The 27,569-nt window shown below is 28.4% G+C and overlaps 1 protein-coding gene across 5 annotated transcripts in view; it reads right to left on the reverse strand.

The window, feature by feature from the left end:
• Positions 1 to 27,569, reverse strand: part of LOC118070890 (beta-1,4-N-acetylgalactosaminyltransferase bre-4-like) — a 63,280-nt gene that overhangs the window by 16,148 nt on the left and 19,563 nt on the right. The window contains exon 1 of one of the 5 annotated variants that reach the window (XM_035089755.1): positions 21,051 to 21,432. The exons of the other annotated variants lie outside the window; for them this stretch is intronic. The gene's annotated coding sequence lies outside the window, so the exon portion shown is untranslated. Of the gene's footprint in view, positions 1 to 21,050; positions 21,433 to 27,569 lie in introns of those variants that run through there. 5 annotated transcript variants of the gene reach the window in all.

Here is a 27,569-nt window from a genome sequence, read left to right on the forward strand (position 1 = left end):
AAATACTCGAGCAATTTTGTACACTCATTCATTAATTGAATCTTTTTTGTAATACAAACAATCATATGGCCAACAAAATTCAATAAATTTTCTTATTAATTGGCATATCTCAATGCAAGTCATACTTCAATCTTCTCTCGTTTTATTGCATCATGAATATTAAAAACTACCCATTTGAATTATACTCTTTAGGTCAGAAGAAACAGATGGGTAAAATCAATAAGATATTCTGGATGTTCTAAAATACGGAAATCAATTGGAGAAAAATAGAAGTTGTTTGTCTTGTCCTAAAAAAATATGTGTTGAAAAAAAGAATTTTCTTGACCTGTGGAATTATTTGTTGGAAAAATTTTAAAATAACATCTTTATAGCAAAGATAAATTATTTTGAAACTATTGAAACGTGTATATTTTTACTCATATTTTAATCAATTGATTGATATTGGAAAAACTTTATTTAAAACTAAAATACTTTATATGATTAAAAAAGATCTTTAGCTAATTTTGATTATGATCAAAAAGACTTTCGTACAAAATTGTCAAGCATTAAATAACAGTTCAACTTGACTTTATTATTTATTCAGTTTACACAGACGTTTCTGTTACATTTTTCTTTCCTCAGAATTCATTAACACATAATCGTTAATACCAGCATGTCTCGTTGTTTTTTTTTCTTTGTTTATTAATGTCTCATTGTTACGTTAGTAAATGTTATCCATAAATACATCGATCAGTAAATAAAAATTCAACTTATCTTTACTAAAACCCTTGACACTGGATAAATTTAACTTCTATTTACTGTCTTTTCATTAAAAACCATGGTAACTATTGGATACTAGTGAATTATGCATGCCCTAATCAACGGTATACTTCTAGCATCAATGCATTGTTTGATTCCGATAACTATTACTAATTTATTTAAAAATGGTAATTATTTTTTGAAGTATACTATACCCAAATAGCATGACCGTGACTTTTGGTAGCAATAAAACACTAGAGTAATCTTGGTAACAAAATGGTTATCAATTTTTCATTAAACTCTTCATTTTTCCAATTAATTTCAATTCCAAGTGTTTTTCCTTTAAATTGTCTTCACTTATTCTTTTCTCAACCTTTTCTTAGGTTTCATTAAAGTATTATTATATTATTTAAACATTACCTTATTCTTGGACACCTGAAACAGTTTACGAGCACCAAACTATCTTCACGATATAAATTTATGAAGACGTCTTTTTTACGATTCAGCCAAGTTTTATACTCCACACTATCTTTAGTATTGATCGATGCTTAATGAATAACAATACCAAACAGTTTCGAAAAAATGACGAAAATAAATGGAGATAAAAAACAACTTAAATATTTTATTAGCTGTGGTAGAGATATATCAGCCATGTCGATAAGTCTGTCCTTCAAGCTGCAACGAAGTATTGTTCTTTTTTTGGCTTGACAATTTGATTACTCAATGTAGAGTAAATAGATCGATAGATAAGTAGTTAAGGCTAATAAATGAACGAGTCGATTGGGATCCTGTTTAAAAGTAATGAGCGTAGTTTTAGGAGAAAAAAAAAACTAAATTTAAGTGTTAAACAACGGAAAGTTTAATAGTCCATAGGCCAGCCATAAGAGCTGTATGCAATTTTTTTAAAATAAAGGTAGACGAGATAACTTTGGCAATTTTTATAGATTTTTGCTTGCTAATTACAAATATGTTAGTTATTTTTTTCTACCATGGTTAGTTCGTTAGTTATAAACAATTCAATGTTTATTTATGATTTTTCAGCTGAACTAATGGAGATACAGAAAAATTGTTTAGACAAAAAATGTGCATCTTGTAAAAATGAACAATTTTTGTAATAACTATTTTTTGTCTAACTTTATTATTTCAGGAGTTAGAAACAAAAATTAATTTCTGGGGATAAATATCGCATAAATATTTTGGGCATAAAGTTTAATAACATTAAATGGCATGAAATAAAACACAATTGATGCTAAAAAGGATTATCACTAAATAACAAAAAGCTTCTAAACAATTTTACGACATAAATAAACAATTAGGTAGAGTTAAAAAAGGACTAGATGAGCTAGGTCATGTCATCCATCAGTGCAAAGTCACTCGAATTTTTTATTTAAACGATTGGAGTAGAGGATCTAATAGAAGATTGGCAGATTGAACTTAGCTGTCAAACTGGGCTATTTTATTTGTCAATTCTCTGAATATTCAATTTAATTTCCTTGTAATATTTTATTTTTTTCTTTATTATCAAAAAGAATATACAAACTAAAAACTCTAAAAGGAAAGGAAAATATTTTTGAAATACTCCCAATAACCTGAGGTTCTTCCTGGCTAAATATTTTATTGAAACTTTTGAGCTTTGTATCTAATTAGATAAATAATTTACAATTCGAACAAAGTTTAGAATTCTGATTAAATTCAGTTTATATAAAATTACATAAAAAAGTGAGGTTGATTGATGAATAAATACATACATAATAAAGACTGACATTGATGGAGTATGGCTGTATGGCATTCAAAAGTTAAAAAGTTTGTTTAATAATGAAAATTGTGTACGTAACTAAAGAGCAGAGAATACAAGTTTTTCAGGTTCTACTTTATCCGCCCGTATATTTATTCGGGGTACTTTACAAATCGTATAAAAATTAATTTATTCTAACTATGCCTGTTGCTGCTTATTGGTGGGTGACGATAAAATATTGTTAGAAGCTTATCTTTTATTAGTACAGCTTTTAATAAAAAATAAAATAGTTCGATAAGATATAATTATAACGTTTTTATATTTACAAAAGAACTTTAATTGATTAAAAAAAATTCAATAACATTCCAATTTTTATATATTCAAATTAATATTGAAGTATAATTATTTTCATGTTGGAAGGTACTCCAATTGAAATTAAAAGAAGTATCAGGTTTCTTTCGAAAACAATATATTCAATGTATTGTATTTTATTATCGAATATATGACCATAAATAAATGATGAATCTAATCGTATAAATTCATTTTCAAAGGTTGAATTATATTTCGATTAATTGATAATGGAAAATAAAATACTTCATAGTTTTGATGATTCATATTTAATTCATGCTAGATACATCATTATCAAAATTCGTTTTTTTTAATACATATAAAAATGTTGATTATCGACTGTTATATCTTTTTTGGTATGATAAGATTCATTCATACATAGAATGTGATTATCTTATCATCTCTCATCACATTTAATGAATTATAAAAAAAACTAGTAAACGTATTCACTAGTGCTCAATTAATATTCACTGTGTATTAATAATTTAGAAACTTCATTCCACAACTGTTGAAGATTTTGATTTTCGAGGGTTCTTTCTCTTTCAAACAATTTTCCTTAAACCTCGTTAATTACTTAATGATTGGCGCCAGATGTAGGGAAAACCTATTCACATCTGGCACACTGTTGCTGGGCCTTACCTGCGTCCCTCGTTCTAATTTGTTTTTACCTGTCAGAATGAGTCAGTCTCTTTCAAGAATTTTCTGTGTGTTCCTCGTTGAATTAAGTATTATGCTTATTTCCTTTTGTCTAGTACTCAGACTGACTGGTAATACATTGCGGCCTTTATGCTGCCGAAGCTTACTTCAATCATCCCAACATCATCGTATCCATCAAATATTAAGTGGAGCCATTTAGAAAATTTACAACTAGCTGATCCTCAATTCCAAAAGCAGCAACAAATTGACCTGATCATCTCAGTTGATTATTATGCTCATCTTTTAGAAGGTTACATCATTAAAGGTCAAACTAACTCTCCAGTGGCTTAACCTACGAAATTAAGTTGGATCATTTCTGGTCCAGCTTATCATCACAATTCTCTGAAAGCATCAGCTCATCACTAAGAAATAAACCAAGATCTGAACAATACTTTGGAGAAATTCTGGCTTCAGGAAGAGCTTCCAGCACGAAGTAAATTAACTCTTACATCTAAAGAGGAACAATTTTTTTGAAAGGTTTTTAAAGTATTGTTTCATGAAATCTTTCGCGACTTCACTATCGGGTATTGAGACGTGGTGGAATTCATTGATAGGTAAAACTTGTTACGACCGGGGATTACAACCTTCAACTTCGGCTCATAATGCTTTCGCAACAAGTTTTACCTATCAATGAATTCCACCACGTCTCAATACCCGATAGTGAAGTCGCGAAAGATTTCATGAAACAATACTTTAAAAACTTTTCAAAAAAACTAGAAATGCATGAACCAACAGAGTTCGAAATCATGAACAGTTCCGCCAATAGCTACAAACATGGATAGCAGAATTGAACTTGGAGACAATTCAGTAGACTCTGAAGACGAAAAGCCTAGCGAACCCGAAGTACTGCAGATGCCGAGTACACCGATTTCAGATGAAAAGCCTCATGACTTCATAATTCCATAAAAACATCCACATGTATTCAAAAAATTGTCCCTTACTGCCATTACAAGAAAAGGTTTGATAAGCAATCATGTCCCTTAATTAATGAAAAACGTGTCAAGAGAATGTTAAAGAATTTATACCAAACTGAAAATGCACGACAAAAAAAGAAGAAACATTTAATGAATCTTCTAAGCGAACACATTTCGTCTATTTTTGAGGATAGAGTGGTTTATCATAACGACCGCAAAGCCTTATTCATTCTTCCAACGGCGTCTGTATTATTTGCATTAAAATATTTCAAATTTCTCCACCAAATGCAAGACGAAGTATTCTTAGTAAAGAAGGCACCCCCAATGGTCTCTGTTAAATATTTAAGACCGATAGCAGGAAAATTTGGTTATATTATGAATAATCAAAAGACCGCTCTGGACAAACGTAAGATTGCGTATGACACATTAAGAACTATAGGTATCCGACGTTCTCTTTTACTGTTGGGAATCGGTGAGGCCATTCTTTTGCCACTTGTTAAAACTGACAGAAGTTAAAAACATGGCCGAGAAAACAGTTGTAGATATCATCGATACTAAATATAAAAATGATCTCTACTGTCCCCCCAAACCAAAAAAAAAGGTGATCGTCAAGACAGATATGATACGGCAGAATGATGTTAGAGCACGGGGACTCATGATTTCGAATACACGAACGAAAAGAAAAAATTACCCAAGCATCATTGATGACTAGCCGATATCAAGCATGTCCGGTATGAAAAAAGAACAGCCACGATTCAGTGTGAAGGGGGCAAATAACCAAAGATGGTGCTATTCTCAAAGCTAACACTCTGATAGGTGCAGAGTGAAAAGGAAAGTAGAGCGGTGAAAACTTCACGACTGGTTGTTTATATGTAGAAGCACTAGTTTTCACCATTGTGGCTCGAACAATCCCATTACCTCTTGGATTGATCTCAATTACTCTTCCCAATGGCCATTTGGTTGATAGTAATCTCTCGTCGATTAAGCCTAAGTCACCTTTCTCAATTGGCTTGACGTCTTTATTTCACTCATAAATTGATTAATGCCTTTGGAGATATTTGGTTGACCATTTGAGTAATGTGCTGCTAATGCGAAAGTCATGGAGTTTTGATTATTTCAAAATTAGGCTCAGGAATAAGATAGAGTTGGTAACCAACGAGAAAATGGCCTTGTGTAAGGACATCCCAGTTATTAGAATTATCCGTGACTGGACAAAGCGGCCGAAAATTTAAAATCGCTTCAATTTGTGCCAAGGCAGTGGTGAGTTGCTCGCAGGTTAGTTTGGTGTCTCCCACGATGCGACGATGATGATATTTCTTCAATTTGATGACGGTAGCCTCAAATTTTTCATCGCAAATGAGGTGCTGATGGGGGGTTAAACTTCCAGGTGGTTCCATCTAAAGCTATGATTGATGCGAATTTTCCTAGCATCTCCGAGTGTTGGGAAAAAAGATGTTGAAGTTCTTCGTCTGCTCCTTGGGAGTTAGTTCTACAGCCACTCGTGAGGCTAGCACAAATACCTCGTCGCGAAGTAAAGCGTTTATACGCAGCTAGAAGAGTTTCCGAGAAATAGTCGCTGACAATTTCTAAATGGACAGCTGACGTTGAGAAACACATGAATACATCTATATCCACGCTTGGTAAAGGCAAGCTTCTGTTTCCCATGTCTTCAGTTCAAATGGTCAAGCATAGTTAACGCCTGAGTGCAAAAATGGTCTTGATGGTGAGACTCATGAAGCTGGCAATTGGTCCATCAGGTATTGCGCGTGTTTCTTTCGATGACGGATGCATGGCAGATTTGCATGTTTCTGACGTCCTTCTACGCGCAATGATTCGAGAGTTAAGAAATGGATTAAGGCGAATGATGGGACTGGACCGTGGAGGGTGGATATCCTCGAGATGTGAAGAAGAATGGCCCAGTAACGAGGAACACGTTGATGAGAAAAGGGAATAGAAAGAGAGGAAAGGAAGAGGAAGAGGAAGCGGCGGAGAGAAAGAGTTGGAGGAAACTGGAAACAGGAGAATGAGAAGATCGATAACCATCGTCATGGCGACCACCGCATCAACTGTCTTTCATTTGAGTTTTCTCGCGATTGCTCATTTCTTTAAACCCTTTTCTCAAATAATACTATACGTGCTCTGTAGCTCGTGATATTGTGTAAAAACTAGGCCACAGTATTAACTCGTGAAGTATTTGTAAAAAAAAAATGACCCCACGACGAAATAAAGGTTGCACAGTCTTGCAAGAACTTGAAGCACGTTGTATCGATGCCAATATTTCGGTCTTCTTTGCTTTAGCCAACCTCCAACCACTCCTAGAATCACTCGAACACCAATAAATTCCAAGCGAAAGCCAACCGGAGCCTGCATTGAATTTCCGCGATGAGAAAGCTTACTTTAATTTCAATTTATTTCTCCAATATTTTATACTCTCACCTCGTTAACCCCCAGTCACAAATTTTTTATCTCCTATAATTTAATATCACAGTTAAACTTTATACCTTGGTCAGAATATTTTTTATACATTGAAGAACTGTGATAAAAAAAAATCGGCAAATATAATGTGCATCATCCAAATTGAAATGAGTGTTGAAGCATACGTGCATGAAATCTAAAATTTCAAAAATGGATTTCAAATCACACTATTTTGCTAATGCAGTTTCCATGTTTTCCCGCTTAGGAATAGAAATTATTAGATTATGGGAATGTTATTCTTCACTTATCATTTCTAAAGCTCTAAGATTTCTTCCATATTTTTCTCTTTTATTTTTATCATAATACTTTTCATTTTCATTTATTATTAAGTTATTATTAAAATAATTAAATTCTTAAAACAAAAAGCTAGATTTTAGATTTCAAAGAGTCGTCAAGAAAAATAGATTTTATTTAAAAATAGCTTGTGTTAAAAATCAGTCCATTATTCATACTAATCCGTCCTGAAAGCCACTGTTTTATATTCTGTTTAAATTTCTATGAAACCTTTTTCAAAAAACTATGGTGTATTCTCTTGGTTCCATTTTTAAACTTTAACTTCAAACCTAAATATAAAAACTTTAACATTAGATAAAAATTCTTGACGAATCCAATGACATATTCTATTTGTCACAATATTGTTACCTCATAAAAAATTCTCCTCTCAAATTCGATTGCTTAAAACAATAAACAATGGAAAACAATCAATAAATTTTCTAGCTTCAAAACTCTAGAAAATAAAAATTTCAATATTCCTCAAATAAAATTCTCGAGAATCAAAGAGAATTAAATAAACTTAGATTCAATATTTTTACATAAATTTCAATGAACCCATTTTTCATTGTTTCTTTATTTCTGTAAAAAACAAAAGTCAAAAGTAGAAAATGAAAGAGTAATAAACCAACAGACTGGTTGAGAGAAGTACATAGAGTATTGGAAACTCATGTATTATTTACAGACGAATGCAAAAAAATTTATTCAGATGTATCCATGGAAAAGCTTTTTTCTTCACAACATTCTAGGCCAATATGCATTTCGCTTTTCATTCCTCTTTGGACAATAGGAATTATTCCGAAACTATTTGGATGTTTGCCAGTTGGCCCACCTCGACAGAAGTACAAAAAATGCCAAATTTGTGGGATAACTGAAAAGTAAAATTGCAGTATCTTCAAGGTCTCTCCAAGGTAGTATGATTTTTAAAGATAAATAGAATCCTCGTTTATCTATCGTTGTTGTTTTTTTTACTTAAGTCTATATGCCCTGTGCGATAACACTTAAGGAAAGAAGATATATTTATTAAAAGGGACTGTGATATTAATCTAGATTTAGAAGAGCATTCTGAGACTATTCCGGAACTTGGAGAACTCCAATGGTTAAAGGGATTCTCCATATCCTCTACTAATTCAGTTTCATCATAATGGTCCTATCTTCGAAAACTCTACGGTTGCTGTCGACATCTCATATTGCACTTGGAACCCTCATGCTTGTTTCATCCAATCGATTCTAATCTTTTATATACCTACAGATATATACATACATGCACCAGCAGAGCTAGAAGCTTCTCTTGGTGGCTAAAACTATTAACCTGGAAGACATCTACAATTTCACTTACTCGAGTGAATGTTGGATATTCCACATACTTTGTCTTTGGTGCGATAATCTGTCGCAAATTCCTTGAGTTGGTTTATCTCTTGGGGTATTAGAATTTACTGGAACTTATTTATGAAGATGACCAATCTTCTCATGTTAAAGATTGAAGATTGTTTGAAACATTAATCTTTTGGAATTCCAGTAGATTCAATTGAGAATGAAATAATTAAAATGCTTTTATCTTAATTGTTTTAACATGAAATTATTTAACATTTGAAATATTACATTTTTGTTTCCAATATTAATATAGACAGGTAGTCAGAAGTTTAAAGTCCCAGGTGCTTTACTTTCTCTATAATTTTTCATTTTCCTATTTTCTGCTGTCATTTCATTTTAACTTTACTGTAGTCTAATCCAAGCTTCTGGGACTTGCAAAGAAGAATTTTTATTTGAAAACCTTTTTACTCTGGTATTTCATACAAAAATTTTCATAGAATAAATTTACATCAAACATTTTTTGAATCTCAAAGTTTTCATACATTTTACATTGTACAAATAAATAATCAAGAATAATTAAATTATCTTTCGTTAATGAAAAATAATTAGAAGTAGATCTAAATTTAATCATTCATGTTCAAATGATTTATTCCCACATCTTGACCTCAAAAATAGGGGAAACAGGTCAATTATGTATAAATGCGGTTTCGTATAAGCTGAATACATTTAAAATACATCCTGACATTCTATATTAAATATTTCTTATCACCTACCTTGATTATAATAAAAAATTTGTGAATCTATTATGCAATTCAATGAAAGCATAAATAAATAGTTAAACTAACTTCTATTTGCATTACTTTCTTTATTACTCATTTCAGTTATTAAAAGTATATTAGTATAGCTATGCAAATCTCGATCCATAGCCGTAAGTTATTTCGCAATCCTATCAGTTATTTAGTTGAACAAGTGAGGTATTGTTTGTCGTCAGAAAATAATAAACTCAATCAGTGATTTAGGTTTATGAGTTGGTGTCGTACTATATGTTTTTCAATTTGATAGACTTCTTATTCTTATGAATGCATTTGAAATGCTATTTTATTACTTAATGTTGATGTTATGTATTAAGAAGTAAATATACCAGTAGTAGGTCAGTTCAGGACTTTGTGATATATATCTTCAGCAATCTGACATGTCAAAAACTTGAACAATTTCATTTCGTTTCTAGTTTTATTTCCAAATATGATTTTTCTATAAAATACCACATGATTTATATTAAAAATGAAATTGCAGGGATTTGGTTGATATAATTTTTATAAAATATTTTCCTAACTAACATGAAATAATAATTCTCGTCTATGATTAGAACTAAAAGAGCTCATGTTGTAAAAATAATTTCTTAATCAGAATAAATTACTTCTTAATTAATATTTTGAAAGAGCATAATCTATTCCTATATCTTGATATTTTTAAATAATTGAAGGTAATCAATTTGATTAATTAACTTTAATATAATTGTTCAGCAATTAAATGATATTTTATCACTCTGACAATTACCTCAGCTCGTATATTCTCTTCATGAGTTTATTTTTAATGATATTAATTTACTAGAAACATGAATTTTTAATTTAATTTAAAATTCATGTCTGTTGAATAATATTGATTCACTCAGGATTTATTTATTTTTTATAATTATTCATCTTGATCATTAGTATGAATAAAAATCAAGTTGGGTGAAGGACTTAGATAATTTAATAACACAGTAGGCTATCAGTCTATGCCATCAACTGTAGTTTAACTCAACTTTCTTTATTCCTTCGGGCTTCTTTTGTCTTCAAAGTTTATGATTTATTCCTTGATTATTTCAAGATGTTTGAAGCAAACATGTGATCCACTCGTTAATGTCAGGATCTATTTTCCCATCACGGATCACACCATTTTTATTTTTATACGAGAAGGAATTTCCTTTTTTTCATCCTCGACATGGAAAGTCATTTATATTTTCCAAGAGTTCAATCTTTTTTTTTTCAATCTCGCATCGGATATTAATTTTTTTCCTGATGATTTTTTATAAAAATAAAATGATAATGATTATAAAGCAAAAAAGGTGAGTGAATAAATTTGAAAATATTACAAAGGCACCCATAAAATATTTCAAAACAAATTTATGGCCATAAAAGTTTCAATTTTATGCTCCATGGATAGTATTTTTCCAAGATATATGATAACTCTTTTCCTCAAAAATCGAATATGTTATTCATGGATGAAGTTACGGAAATTATATTGTATGTTATAAAAAGAGCCGGTCGATATCAATGTATTCCCTAACAAGATAAATAAACTCCGGATGTTGTCACACTAATTATCTCGATAAAAGTTTTCGGAACCACTCACATAGCTTGTGGTAAAAAAAAATTATTTTGAGTTTGTTTTTTTTTTTATTAAATGGGCGTGAATTTCCGGACCAATTAAGTTTTATATCCGAGTGCACACATGTAATATTTTTATCAATGAATAATCCAAGTTCCGATAAAAATTTTGACCGAATAATACTCTTATAAAATATTCAATACAATAAATGAGCGTTTGAATAAAAATAAATTATAAATTAAATTGACATTGATAATTAATTAATATTTTGAATATTCAATTGAATAATAATTTTTTTAGAAGTTACAAAGCGTGAAGGATATTTTACATAAATAATAATTGATGAAAAACAAATCGTTATATAAAATTAATAACTCAACAAATAAAGCATTGTTTAATATAATTATAGTTATAATAGATGTTTTATTGTCCAAACCACTGCATAAAGATTTCACAGCTCGTTAGAGCTGCTGGATCTAATTATATTTGATTTGAGTCAGTTAGAATAATAACAGGAGCAGTTACATTGATAAAAAATAATCATTATTCATATTAATTATGTTTGTTGGAGTATGAACAAAATTCAATTATTATCTTTAGTTTATAACATCCTAATAAACATTCTTATTCTCACGGTTATATCTATATTATAAGCGTGTGTTCCAGTGATGATGGAACTACGTCATAGGCTAAGTTTATATTACACATCGATGTTTATATTATTTTTAAGATAATTTTTAGGACAGATTATATAGAAATATTATATAGACTAAGTACTATTCTCGTCAGTCCATGAAAGTCTCTCAGCCTGTGCAGATATGCTTTCCGAACCTTCTTTTATTAATAAAATAATTGAATAATATATCTAATAGTTTACTTATTTATTCATTAGAATAAATATCATACATCTGAATTTTCAACAATGTTCAACTTCAGTAATTTTATTTTGATTTTATTCATTATCTAATACCATTTATAGTTATATAAAAAAACTATTATCGAAATTTTAAAACGAATAAAAGCTAATTAATTATTTCACATCCAAGCTGAACGAAAATATAACTCTTATATAATATCTATATTACTCCATTTATATGTTTGCAAATGGAATTGGAGTATTTACACAGAAAATATTTATGGAATATTCAAAAGCATATACATTTTTTATAAATATATTTTAACTTAATAACTTTTTTATAAAGCAAAAGAAAAAAAAAAGCAAGAAAAAACATTTTAATATGAGTAATATTAATAACAGAAAAGTGTATCAAGAATTTCCACTGATATAAACTTTTTTCTTTTAATTTTATTATAATATAATAATAAAGTCTTAAAGAATTTGAAATGTGCATAACATGGCGGTAAATTAACATTTTTATCATTGAGTGAAATGATTAGGAATGCATGAGAGATAAGGGAAATAAGAATGAATTGTAATTTAATAGTAAGATTTGCTGATTTTAACTCGATTGATAGACGTGAATGCGCAATTATTCAGTGAACTTGAAAACGTTAAGCAGGCATCGAGTTTTCAGTTATATTGGATTAACTTATACTATGAAACGAATAGAGTAGAAGAGAACATTACATGAGACATAGAGAGGAAATAACAAGTTTAGTCAGTAACAATTCTCAAAGCAGACATCCAATATATCCGAGAAGCCCTCGAAACAAGTTTTGCACCAACTTCTGATGTTATAATGTTACGTTAGCTTCGAGATTCCAGACAAATTGCCGGAGTAATAAATACAAATTAGAGAAATGTAACGAGTCTTACTTCTACAAATTATGTTGACGCTCATTTTATGTATAACTAATGCTTATTTTTTACCATTATTCTCTCATCACGCCACTTCTGCTTAGCACTATTTCACCCTTTTCCTTGACTCAACCTCGATCCTTGTAAAGAATTCTTTTGTGTAAAATCCGGATGATACTTATACACGCAATCTGCATAACTCGTTCTCACGTCCTATCAAGTCATTAAAAAGTATGTTTTTTTTTTTCAAAAGTTTACAATGAAAATAAAAAAAAAATGAGAAAGAGAGAGATAAATCTTTAATTAATTTTTTATCTCAAGTATATTACCCTCTGATTTAATCTCGTATGTCTCTTATTCTTTTAAGACACATTAAAGAAACTTTAGAGATAGAAAAAAAAGCATTCTGAAGTCGGAAAGACCGTAAATGAGAGCTTTCAGAGCACTCAAGTAATAAAATTTACGGGAGCTTTGGGATACTATACGATTAGATTTCAAGAATATTGATTTTCTTTATCACATGTGCATTGACTTTTAAATTTTTACGATTTTATTTTTATATTCGGTAGAAGAATCGACTATAATAGAGACGCAAAATACAATTGATACTCGTATTGATACTTTGCTGAGAGAAAAAGATATTTTAAAAAAAAAAAAACTCTATTAAAATGGTGATGAAATATTTTTTTCCAACAACATTATCATAAAAAGTGAATTGAATTTTTAAAATAAAAATAAATGCAAACATAATTTAACATAAATTAATTTTGTACAAATACTTAATTAATATGAAAGATGATAATAACAGTAAATGAAGTGGAATATAAACACTGTATAAAATGAATTAAAATTCAACGGTATTCATTTACAATTGTAAATGAAAATTACAAAACATTGTCATTGAATTGTTTTTTAATTGACAGTTGTAGTAAAATTCTATATTTTAAATCCATATTTAACGATGTAGAGTAATATTTGATGTTTCGCGAAAATTTCAATCAATTGAAATGAAATGTACTTCTTAAAATAAAAATTCAATTAAATTGCTGAAAATTCAAAACTAACATTAAAAATTACTCAACGTTTGTAAGTTAACAGTAATATACGTTTTGTACCGACATGTCAACACAACCATTCAATTTTTTTGAATGAGCCCACACTTTGGCAACGTTTTATTTCATTCGAATTAAAGTTTTAGCTTAATAATCATTCAAAAAGGTTTTTTTTTAAATCATGTTTATTATTATTTATATTTTTAAGTCATCAAGTATAATTAATAATCTGATTGAAGTCATAATATGTAATTTTAAAAGTAAAAAAATAAAGAATATATTAATTTTTGTTTCTATATAATAAAGATATAGTTTTAACTCAAAACGTTTTAGATTTAAAAAGCATCATAAATTATGTACATGATACAGTATAGTATCCCTAGTAACCGAATTAACGTAAAACTGACGGCAGACTTACGTATGTTGCTTAAGTTCGTCATTTACGTATGTATCTGCCGTTTCTCTGAAGCAGAAAGACGTAAATCTGACGTCATAGCTGACTACTGGAGATAGACTATCTTGAAAAAATGTTCAGGCAATAATATGATATTTTTGGTATGCCGAGGACAAGTCAAAATTGCAGTAATAATTATTTAATTTTAGATAATAATTACTCTTAAAAAATGCGTCTGATCAACTTGGAGAAATTTTAAATTAAATAATTTGTTCTTCAATTCTAACTTGTGCTCAGTATTCCCGAAATATCGAGGCAATTTTCGCCTAAAAAATTTTCTGTGTATATTACAATTTTTAATGTTTATTAATTAAATTTTAATGACTGTATGAAAAGTCTAAGAAGTAGTTTCGGTGCTGTTGAATAGAATTTTATTCAACATCACTGGAAAAAGGATTTATTTATAGTTAACATGTTATGTTTATTGTTAAAATTCCACATTAATGAAATTTACTCTATCAGTGTATTGTAAAATTACTATACAATTGTGCACGTAAAAAATTGCTATCACATGTACATTAAAATGAGTACAAAAATTTTTTACAGTGTAAATAATGCTAGACATTTATGGAATATTAAATATGTTTATTAAGATAACAATCGATTGATTTATATTTTGACGTTAAGGAATGTTTCTTTGACACTTTAAAAAAATATTCGATAACTCGTTGAGTAGTTAATTAGTCGGCATTCATTTATAATGTCCTTCTGACAATTAGGAAATATGATTGAGTGACAAGTCATTTGTTAATTGAACCTTTTCACCGAAATGTTTGATAGCTTTTTCAACTCTTTTCCTTCACTTTGGTGTGAACTCGTTTATTCTGCCCGAATTCCCAGCGTATTATCGGAAAACGCGAATGAGATTCCTGAACGGATAACCGCGTTAATTAGACTCTCGTGTACTTGCTAATCCAACCACGGCAAATCTACTTAGCTTAGATTCCGCTTGACACGTCGATTAAATTAACTAGTGGTTATTTGTAAGATATGAAAGAAAATAAAAATTCATTATATATCAAAAAAGATTTTTAAGTAGCCCAGTTTTTCATTTTTTTATTTTGTTTAATTAAATTTTTATTTTTTTTTCATTCATGTCAAATTAAGCTCAACTTTGTTACTCTACCAAGTCCGTGTGCCAGTTAAATTCCTAGTTTTTAGTTTAATTTTCACTGTGGAATATTCTGGCTTAATTTCATGAATTTCATGGAATGAAAAAATTGAAAAAACTTTTTTTTATTTTAATTTAGATTTTCAAAAGTTGATATTACATTTTTATTCATTTAATTTAGTAACATTTAAAATGTCAATGAACTTATAGTTTTAAAATATTAATTTGTTGAATTTAGTTGTGTAATTAAAACAATTCTGTCATTGCAGTTGGTCACTAATGAACAGATATTTAAATAAAAATTAACTTTAGTAAAAAAATTCAATTAATTCAACACGTATAAAAATAATGAATCATAGAAAACACTTTTTAAAGAGAGAAAAAAAGTATTTTACTGTAATTTATCAAATGTAAGTTTCAGTTAAAGTTAGATAGAAAGTAAAAATGAGTGAAATTATCGAGGAACTCTTTATTTTTTTGCGCTCAATTTTTTTTTACTTGAGTAAATAAATAATTTACTAGCTAACGTCTTGTGAAAATGTAATATTGCATAATTAATTTGTTAAATGAATCATATTTAATGTATGTACAATAATTGTTCATAATCCGATTATCTTTTAAATAATTAAAAAATAATAGGGTTATAAAATACTTCAAACGAATATTTATTAATGACTCACACAATAAAAAGTGATGAAAATTTCTAAATAAAAAGCACTGCCCATGAGTACATGAAGTAACTTTTGTATTAGGCTAAAATAAAACTTACAAAAAAATAAGTCTGATGACTTGTCAATTTATTTCCATCCGACTTCAATTCATTTTAACAATAAAAGTACTGCAATGATCGTATTGTCAATGCAATACACGAATCGATGTAGCTTGTCTGACCCTCAAAATAAAATTGTACTCTTTTGTCCTCAAAAAAATATTTTCTTTTCTTCTTTTATCTCAACCTCTCATATAATCCATACTCTATCTGTCGGAATTATATTTATTTCCATTCAAGTGATTATTTCCTGCAGTTGCATTCGTTGTTAAACAAAAGTTCTCCAAGTGAGCTATTGTGTATAAGTATTTCTAACTCCATCTAAAGCTAAGCTCTTTATATTGAACATAATAAATGCAAGAAGCAAATTTCGAATTTACTTAATCGATCGTTGCTTTCTTTATTTTAAAATTCATTATAAATTCGATTTTTAAAATTTAATATTTATTTAAATCTACATTCAAATAGCTTATGCATAATATTTGAGCCTTTTTTTTATTTGTTAAATGAAATATTATTTTAAATACCCATGTATAGGTTACAAAGTAGGTGGACTGTTCATTTCACAAGCTAAAATTTCGATGCTATATATGAATTATTATACTCGACGGTATCAACGTGATTTATGAGCGTCACGGAAGCCCATTTGCAAGCAACGACACTTCCGGTAGTACGAGGCAGAGTGCCAGAAAGTGCTCCAAAAAGTTCTTGATTGGTTCTAATCCTAGCGATTGAATACTCTCTAAAATACTTCATTCTATTTGAAAATAAGTATACCAAAAAAAATAAATGATTCTCAAGTAAATCAAGTAAATGACCTACTAAGAGTTCTCTGCCTATCCTGCTTCCGATATTAAGCATATTTCAAGCGAATTGACATAATAATAGCTATTTCGTGATTCTGCAAGACGACCTGGTTTATTTACTGCTAAATATTTCATGACTAGATTAAAAAATCATTTTAATCTATAATACTTTAGTCATAAAATAAAAATGCACTGAGATTTTTAAAATTATTTTGTAAATCAAAATAAATGCCTTCATATTTTTTTATTAAAATTTATCATACTTTAAGAAAGTTCTTCATGATATTTATGGTCTTCAGAAATTGAAAAATATTGAATTGATTTCTAAATTAAATTTTTTTAAATGATTCTTCTTATTCTATTTAAACACTTGAATATAATAGTACATATATAAATCATAGACTTCTCCTTTGAACTTTATTGAATCCTTGAGTGTAGAGTCTCTCTGAAATAAAATCTTGTACTCTAAGACACTCGAAAAGAATTCTCTAGTACATATATAAAGTGTCTTATTATCTTTTCATATATTTTTATTTATAGTTTTTGAATATAAAATTCTATTATGATGTACTGTACAATGACATTTATCATAATGGATATTACTCACCAGAAAATACATGTATTTCATCAAAATTGAAAGAATATTATCAAAAAATAAATAGATAAATAAATAAATAAAAAGTATGTAACAGCTTAGAAAGTTCTAGATGTCATTAGCACTTAAATCATTTTCGACTAGACAATAAATAGTATTTGTAATTCATTATGTAAATAGAAATGTTCGATTGGACACTTGGTGCTAATGAGTTTCTCTAATTACTATTTCTGTCATATTCTAAAATTCTACTTTATTATCCTTAAAAAATCTTAAACCTCGATTTTTATGAATACATTATCAAGTGATACTAATTAAACACTTTTTTACTTCATTTCTGAATTTTAAATTAATGAAAAAATTAATTTAATATTTATTCAATTTCATGTAAATGCGAAATAAGTTGTTTTTTAGTGAAAAAAAAAAAAAAAAATAGCGTCAAGCTTTAAGTAACTTGGAATTTTTCAGTGAGATTACTACTAACAATAACTTATTAAAGTGGAAAGTTTGTTCTGAAAGTATGGTGCTTTAAAGTGTCATTGAGATTACGTAATGTGGTCTTTTGAGTAAGAAAAATAAGCTAGCCCTGAAAGGATTAAAAATTTTTCAGAGCTACTTTAATATCACAATTTCTCATGAAAATAAAGTTAAAAATATTCTTCTCTAAGAGAAATTATTAATTTTTTTTTTTACAAACATAAATATGAATTACATGTAATATATTTCTGAATAATAATATACTAGAATTTCATTTCATAAATATATATATATATAGCTGATGATATAGAAACATACTTGATAGTAACAAATTCAGAGTTAAACTTCAGAATAGCGATGAAGAGTTCTTTGTGAATAGCTTAATGGATAGTTAACAAGCTTTGAATAAATTTGAAAATGTTGAGATATATTTAAAAAGACTGCCAAGTTATTTTCCTCAAGCGAAAGAAGAAAAAAAAATCTGAATAAATGCAATGCCCTAATTGCTAACTTTTAATGCATAAATGAATAAGTAATTAAATTGATAATAATATCTCACTTCTGTAATCAATATGATTCATTTTTTGCTTTTAATAAAAATTATCTCTTCTGTTGAGGTGTTAGAAAAAAACTAGTGGACCTAAACCACAACCCAAGTCGATATTTATTTTTTTTGCTTTTTTTCCCTTCGATCCGGTGAACCACATTGGTGCTCCTCTAGTTACTTCACTTAATTCAAGCTTCTTGCAGTCGCAGTAAGACGGGATCGTTCTTATTCACACAACCTAACGAGTAAAGAGACGCCCTAAGTCTTTTTGTTCTCATTTCCACGACTTCTTTTTATTCATGGTTTTCTTCTTCTCAACGTGAAACAGCAGAGAGAAATATAAAAAAAGAAATCCTCGAGTCGTCTTCCTGTGACGTGGAAAATTACTGGTTTTGCATCCAAGAAGTTTTCCTGCTTTTCTTCTTATATTCTCTATATATGTCACTTCATTTTATCTTTTTAGTTCTGTCTCCTATCATTTCTATATGTTCAAGCTTCATGTAACCATGAAACACAGGTGCCACCAAGTATATCTCTATGATAATATATGACTACAGCATTATATTCCGAGGGTGAATTTAATTATTTTTATAACATCCCACACTCTCATATGAATTTTCTCACGTTTTGACGTGTATTTACATTTTAAAAAAAATTATCTAGCAGGTGGAATGTACGAAATTCCAATATGGAATTCAATCGGTAGATAATGAAGTGGATTACATGTCGAAAAAAATTTCATTTACTAATATTTAAAAATTTATTCAATACACACGTGAACATACGTGTTTTTATTGTAAATCAATAAAACTCAACATGATTTTGTCAGACACTTTTTTTATCATTAATTTAGTTTATCTGTTGATATTAACCTCTATTCCTGGATGTTTTAGTATTAAAGATAATTACATTAATAGTTTGATTATTTTATTTTTTGACAAAAAAAACTCGTAAAAATAATTATTGTAGAGTTACCTTCAAAACAAAAATGGTGAACAAAAAATTTAAAATTGCAGAGTGTCTATGTTTGACATGTAAAAGTACGTTTCCCTCTGGGCGATCAACTTGAATCGTTGAATGGCCGAAGGAGGAATAAAATTTTTGATATGTTGTGTAAAAAAATTTATGACATAAAAAAAAAATGGATAAGTTAATCACAAAAAGTGATGAGAAACCTTGAATAAGTCCACCATGCTACCTTATTACGTATATTAATTTTTCTTCATGTGTAGACAAGTGCTTTCTTATCTAATTTTATCTATCTGATACTTTTGCTCTTAATGTGTATTTGATGATTTCATCAACAAAAACTATTTTTCATATAAAATACATATAATTATGCCCACCGATAGCTCACCAATAATAAAAAAACTCATTTAAAATTATTTCTTCAACTCTATAATTTATTATTAAATAATATTAAAAACTAAATTGATTTTATTTTTATCGAGTCAGACAATTGAAAAATTGGATAAAATCAAATATGCAACGACTTTTCAAATTTAATTGATCGAGTATGCTGCATATCAATCAAGTTATCAAGGTAAGGAAACCATCATACATCACCTGGAAAGAAGATTAATTAATGACACTTTCAAAATGTATACCATCTTAATTATTATCATTTGTAATTCAATAAACTCACAAGTCATAAATATTTCTTGAAATATTTTTGCTAAAATTACTTTATTTTCATAATATTTATGTTTTCATTTAAAAACTGTCTTAAAGAAAAAACAATGGACACTAAAAATGAAAATTTTGAAAAATATCAATTTATTTTAACTTTAATTTCTATTTTTAAACCATCTTCTTCTTTTTATTTTTAAATTAAAAATATGTGAGACATAAAAATAATAAATACTCTAAAAATGAGTGTGTATTTACGTTTCATTTTTGCCATAGTAGGTTTAAAAAAAAAGTCATACCATTAATGCTAGCAAAAAATGTAACAGATAGATTGATAAAATCTCTAAATTTGCAATCTAATGCAAGTAATATAGTAGAAATAATATTATCAATGAATATAATGTATGCAATAAAGATATATTCGGTCGATAAATAATAAATTCCATTAGAGTATAAAAAAAAGCATAAATTTTCACTAGAAATAATTTACACGGCAATGATAAATGAATCGATTTCGCTCATCTACTGACAGACAAACCCATTACGCAATACATTCTCTCTATCCCCCACTTTCTCTTAGTTTCTATTCGCCTTGTTTTAACTCTAGTGTGTTCAAAAGTTGCCTTCTAAACATGCCAAGTCTCTATACCACGTGCTAAGAGGCAAGAAATGAGAAACAATAATGTAGAGAGGAGACCTCGTCAAGGTCTTCGTCAATATAACTAATAAGAATATTATAAAATTCCCGAAGCATCCGAAAAGTCATTCATCATTTAACATCTAATTGTTTGGATCAGTGAGAAAGTCTTAAAATGTTACTGTTGTGTAACAATCACTTATTATTCCAATCACAATGATTCTTTTTTCGACATTAAAATTCTCTACTGCTAAATATGTAATACATCTTCGAGGCATTGACTTCTATTTTTGTATTTCATTATTGACTGGAGATAAATGCAAAAGATAAAAATGATTGACAATGATAACTGACCTGTCGCAATGTTGTCAACACTGTGAGTTATTTACGTTGCACTTTGGTAATCCTTGAGGGTTAGAAAATTCGGAAAGTCTTTTTTTCTAGTTTATCAAGTATTTTTCTAACAAGAAGAAACCTTTCAATTGTATACAGTGTGAAAAATAAAATAGATTGTTTCTTGAAAGTTATCTACGCGTGTTTGTGCTGGTATATATGTCTTTTTTTTAAAAGGATTTATTTAATGAAGTTAATGGATTATTTTATTTTCACTAATTTGGTCATCTGAAACAATCTTTAATTGAAATCAACAACCAGTAAACGTTCAACTGGAGTGTTCAATCACATGAAATCAATTGACAGATTAAAGTAAAACACAACTGCTTTCACAAAGTCTCGGAGCCGACTACTCGTTTGACAGACGGATCTGGTGACCGCGCATTTCGTTGAATCCCCACTTAGTTTCTTCCCTCTCTTTCTCTCGTTATTGGTCTCACTCCCTCTTTCTGTTTTTCGATGCGCACGCGTTAGTCAGTGATAAAAGTTAACATATGAAGATAGAAAAGGAGTAAAGGGAAAGGAAAATAGCATTGGCTTCACAGGATAAACCCTCTATTCAACTTTGAGTGAATGTGTCGTGAGACCATGTGGTAAAGTTTGGATTTAAAGATTGTTATATAGATTCTTAGTGACATACAATCCTTATACTTGAACTATGTCACGAAAATGTTCCACTCTTTGCATGCAAATTATCGTTGTTTAATCGCTTGTAAGTGTAAGGGAAATTAGAATAGATTAATAAAGAGCTGCAGAATAATTTTTTTTTTTTTTTAAATTTCAATTCTTTCTTTTTACAAATACTATTTAAACTAAAAAAGGTATTTTTTATTCTGACAGTAAAAAAATGGTTTTTGAATATTTATTTGGAATTTTTTAATTAAAAAAATTCATTTGTTATGTTAAAAGTTTTTATTATGAATTAAATATGATTGTATGGAAAAGGTCAATTCAAACTGAACTAAAATAGTGATAAAATTAGGCCGAGACAATTTTTCTTTTTATAATAAAATGAAACATATGTAAAAGGACAAAGGATTCATTGAAATTCTTTAAAACATCTGCAAGCCATAATATAATACTTAATATTTTTAAAAGTACAGTTAGGATAAGTATAACATATGCTAATAAAATTATTTCCAATCAGCCTCTTGTGGTTTTCCTTAAAGTACAATTTATCTCCACCTTTTTAATAATTCAATCTAAATTTAATAATTTTGGAATTCAAGAATCTGTGAATTTCAATCATTTTAAGTAACCTTCTCCAATAAAATTTTTTATTAATAATGGAATTCATATTGAAAGTAAACTTAGGAGAAGCCAGAGATGTGGGAATACCTCAATTTAGGATAAAAATTAGACTAGGTAAAATAGCATCCAATTAACTCGACCTTTTTTCTCTTTTTAGAGTAATTTTCATCCAATGAATATTTTTTATCAGAAAAAATTTTTTTCTTTTTATATTTTTATGAAACATTAATCAAAAATAAAAATAAGTTCATTCTACAAAACATATAAATAGCTAATGTGTTATCTGTTCTAAAATAAATTCGCTAGCTATCGTTTTTTTTTAATTTGTTTTTTAAACCATATAAAATAGTTTTAAACTCATTTACAAATATTTTATTTACAAATACCTTTTAAAGATGAAAGACTCTTGTGAAAGATTTTATGTTGTGCTCAAGAAAATTGTATTCATGAAACAATAATTGAAGACAATTTCAATCAATTTTTTATTTCTTCCTCATTCAATAAAACTCAACACCTAATCAATCCTAGATATGCTTGAAACATCAATCAAGATTGAAAACTGTTTAAAATTATTTTCAAACATTTTTCATAGCAGGTAAAAATGCTACAGACAATAACAATTTATATTTATTGACACAAACATAGATTGCGAATAATGATAAAATATATTTACAAATAAAAAAAAATTTTTTTCTATCATGACGGAATACTTATATTGATTTCGTTAAATATCCAGGTAACTAATGCACTTAAATGATAATATTCCCATCACTCTATTTCATAGTTCATAACTTGTATTTTACGAGACGATAAATTTAAACTTACCATGCAAAAATGGATAGAGCAGTGATTGAATAGTGTTTATTCCAACATTCCTAAGTTTTATTCAGCACAGCAGTCATCACATTTTCAAATGTCAATACTAATTTAAAATGAAAAATTGTCGATACCAAACTTATAGACACTGATAATAAAAATTTTACGACTTTAATTTCGCTAGGAAGTTCACCAACTTGTCATTACTCAAGATGAGTTCAGACAAAAGCAATGTTATCGAGTTTTTTAAACGACTCTAATAAAAACTAGGAAAAAATTAGTATTATATGTTATCAAATTACTCTAGAGAATGAATAAGAACTTGTTAAACATTTTTAGATTTTAGTGCCACTGATAACTCAGGCTTGAAATTAACTAGATATATCTAGGTAATTAAGAATTAAGCATTGTAATGCTTTATTTTTTTAATCATTATTGATGATAACGTTACATTAATTTGTTAAACTACTAAAATACTGTTCTATCGAATAGGCTTAAAATCTAAGTAGCTTTAGATTACGTTAATACGCATTTGCTACGCCCCCATAAATGTCAAACGTATCATTTACTGACAGAAGAAATTATTTCACTGGAATAAAATGATATAAATGGAATAAAGCAATAATGATCAAATAGAATTTTAAAATAACCGTCACAGATATCTATAATCTCTTTTTTTTAATTTTATAGGTATCAAGTTGATTAAAACAAGAGAAAAACGACCGAAACTCATTTAGGTGAGTTTTATCAAATTAAAGTTAAAATAAGATTTTTTTTTGCGAATTTACATGTTATTAAACAACTATTTGTTTTCTCACTGTACTTACAATTAATACTGCTAGAAATTGATGTACTTTTTATTATCCTGAACACGCGTTTCAACTTCCCAATGTAACTTCAAAGTGTAAATTTCTTTTTACACTCAGTGAGATGTCGTACTTCCTCATAGTGAAACTTTCGCAAAATTTATAGTAATCAAGCCAAAATAAATATCACTACAAGTGAAGAATAAGACGAAGTCGAAGAAAGTTTTAAATAAGACATTCAAATTCTCTGCCATATTATCATTAAACTTGGGTAGGAATTTGAATCTGGTCCTCATCTGAAATCTTGAACATGGTCTATTTAATTTTGGAGACATCTTGTCTGATACGTTGACAAAATCGTATTCTTAGATCAAGAATTCTAGTCTTGATCACAATGTTTTGAAGTGAAAGAATAATTTAAATACAACATAATACAAATGTAGTCAGGATAAAAGCAGCATGGATACCAAATGATGACAGGATTGTGACAGAAAAGCTATGATCCTACCATCATATCATTCTTGATCCATAAATATGGTTCTGTCAGTGTGAAGCATTTATAGAAAGATTAATTTAGGCTCAGGAAAGAAAAGAAGATCAGGGTTATTAGTTCGTAGTTGGACAAAAGTAGGAGGATAGTTGGAGACTAATCAGAAAATACTCTGATATGATGTACCATAGCAAAACGTGATCAGATCTATATACAGTCATATTTCATTGCTACCCAGGAACAGCTCATCATTTTTTTTTACATTATTTACACTTGCTGACTCCTTTCTTTTCATATTGAAGATTATTTTCTATAAAATGATGATATATGAAGAAATAAACATAGAAAGAAGCAGAAAAAATTGTGTTGTTGCAACAGATCGAAAACAATAATTGTACTTCAGTCTAGATATTATATAAAATATAATTAACTTTTTGTTATTACATCAGTAATTACAACTATTATTTCCACAATTAATTAAATTTTTAATAAACTAAAAAGGAATTTTTTTACAAAACAATTTTTACTCTTACTTAACAACTGCTTTTATTTATAATGAAAGTTTTAAGTATAATAGTAGCTTTAAATTTAACAAAACAGGATAGTATAGTTCGTGCAAAGAGTGATAAGAAGAAAATATTTTAACCCAAGTGAGAATTTAAGCTTTTTTCTCTCATTTTTACTCGTCTATGTAGTAGAGTATCTATCTACAAAAAAGGGTGGCTTCGTTTTCCGTAATGCTGACGAGGTACTCTGGAGGTCAGCCAATTTAAATTGGTGATTTTACGATGATAAGATAAGTTTGAAAATCGACACAATTTTTTTTTATTTCTAAACAAAAGTTCATTGTTTTTTTTTCCAGAGTCATCTACTCTATCTTAGATTAATTAATCACTATTTTCGAACGTCGATAAAGAAAAGTTCAAAAAGTACCTACTTGAGTCACTATGAATCATTCATTTTTTTTTTTTTAACTGATGAATCGACAATTCATTTCTTGTAGAGACATGACAAGAAGCATTATTATCGTAGTGAGTGAAGTCACTTAGGGATGAGGATAATTAAGCAACGCTATGCCGATTAACTTGCTTGAATTTGCGTTCACAAATTATCGAGCGTGGACAATTGGATGAGGTAGAAGTAACGAGGGTAATACACCTATCGGTTGTATTGCTCTATACGGATTTCCAGTAACCGGAATCAGAGAGCTTATTATCATTAATAGCTTCACGGTTATTGCTTTAGTTTTTTTTCTACTTTTTATCACTTAACTTGTCTTCAACATTGAAAAAAAAATTATGATTAGAAAACTTGAAAATAAATTTAATCCAAGAAATAAGGAAGAACATTCGATTAACTTTGTAGATAAGGATGTTTATAAACAATACTGATTACTCAGAATAACTATTATTATTTTAATTGCCAGTATTTATTAACTATACTAGAGGCATTGTGTGAATCATTTCAAAGACTTGAAAAATGTTCAATTTAACTTCTAATTTTTTTTTTTAATTTTCTGAATCTTTTTTTTTTTTTTTTTGTAAGAAGTATTTCCTTTGCACTGTTCATTTTATATTTTTCGGAATTAAAAAAATTTTATTCGATAAAAAACTTTTAATTGTAAGGAAATTTAACTTTATAAGAATTTTAAAAAATACTTTGACTGCTAGCATGAGTTTAATTATCTTAACTGAAAAAAAAGCTTTAGTGGAAAGAAATTGATAGTTTTATTCTCACATTTAAGAAACTTAAATAAAAAATGTTTTATTTCTTAATTTATTCTTGGATCATTAAATATAATTTAAGAGGAATTTTTTATTTCAATTTTTTGCTCATTCAGGTGCATGTGAACCTCTAAATTATCCAATATTCCACCTGTTCAGGTTGTCCTTGAATAAATTAAACCCACTCTTTAGAAATATTTTTTAAAAATAAGACATTATACAGAAAGAGATGAATATCATTTTCTAATTATAATCCAGTGAATAGAAAGATGGCAAAAAGTTTCGAAAAAAAAATATGAAGTATACTTTAAGCGAGTTTGGTGGTAGACTTTAATTGAAATATATGATAGAATGGGCATTAAGGGATTGAAAATGTATGCGATGAAATAATACAAGAATAATTTATGCTCCTTCCGATCTTTCTTGTTGGAAGGGTGGAGACTATTAAGGGATAGATCCCAGTGGTTATAAATCAGTAGAGGAAAAGCAGCACGTACGTCTCGAGGGCGAATGAGAGTAAGTCGGTCGTTACATAGCGCTTTAACTGTAAGACTTGAGAGGCGGAAATACGAATAGAAAGAAAGATAAAGAGAGACGAAAATATAAAAGAAACTCGTTGCAAACTCAAAAGTTGTTCATTCACATAAGAGATGAAATTGCACTCGTATCTGGAGCATGAATTTATGACGCAAAATTCTAAAAGCTCTCATTTAATGATTTGCATTTATATATTTTTTCAAACCTTAATAAGATTTACGTATAACATTATTTCTTTAGCTTAATTAGATAAAAATATGACCGGAAATTTTTAAAAACTGTTGACATTTTATCAAGATAATTATTTTCAGGAAGAAACTCCTCCACTATTTATCGAGTATACAAAGGAAATAGAGATTAAATATGAATTATACATTGCAGGATTGAACTTGTTTTTTAAAAAGATTTCTTTCTCTTTTTTCTAAATTACCCATTTTATTAAATAGGTCATTCAAATAATTAATTCATAAATTTATCATGGATGGAATTATTAATAAATACATTTCTCTTCTAAGAGTGTATAAATATTAAACAAACGTCATCCGAAGTAAACATAGTCAATAAAAATAATAAAAATAATAAAAATAGGTCTGGGTTTAGTTTGTGTCCTGACGACGAACTTCCCATTAATTGAAATCTGTAATTTTGTCCTCTTTTGGTTTTTTTGTTTATAAACAATAACTGTTGTTATAGTCAATACATAATTGTCTAGAGTCATATGAAGTTATTAATAACCATATTACGTTGACCTCAGTTGTCAATAATGTTAATCATCTAATAAGTAGAATCTATTTCAAATGTCTTCTTTATTCAACTTATGTTACACTCTTTTTGTTTTAAAAAAAAAACGGTTCGA

Source organism: Chelonus insularis, unplaced genomic scaffold (assembly GCF_013357705.1).
Source record: "Chelonus insularis isolate UGA/USDA-ARS -01 unplaced genomic scaffold, ASM1335770v1 contig_70_pilon, whole genome shotgun sequence".
Taxonomy (NCBI): domain Eukaryota; kingdom Metazoa; phylum Arthropoda; class Insecta; order Hymenoptera; family Braconidae; genus Chelonus; species Chelonus insularis.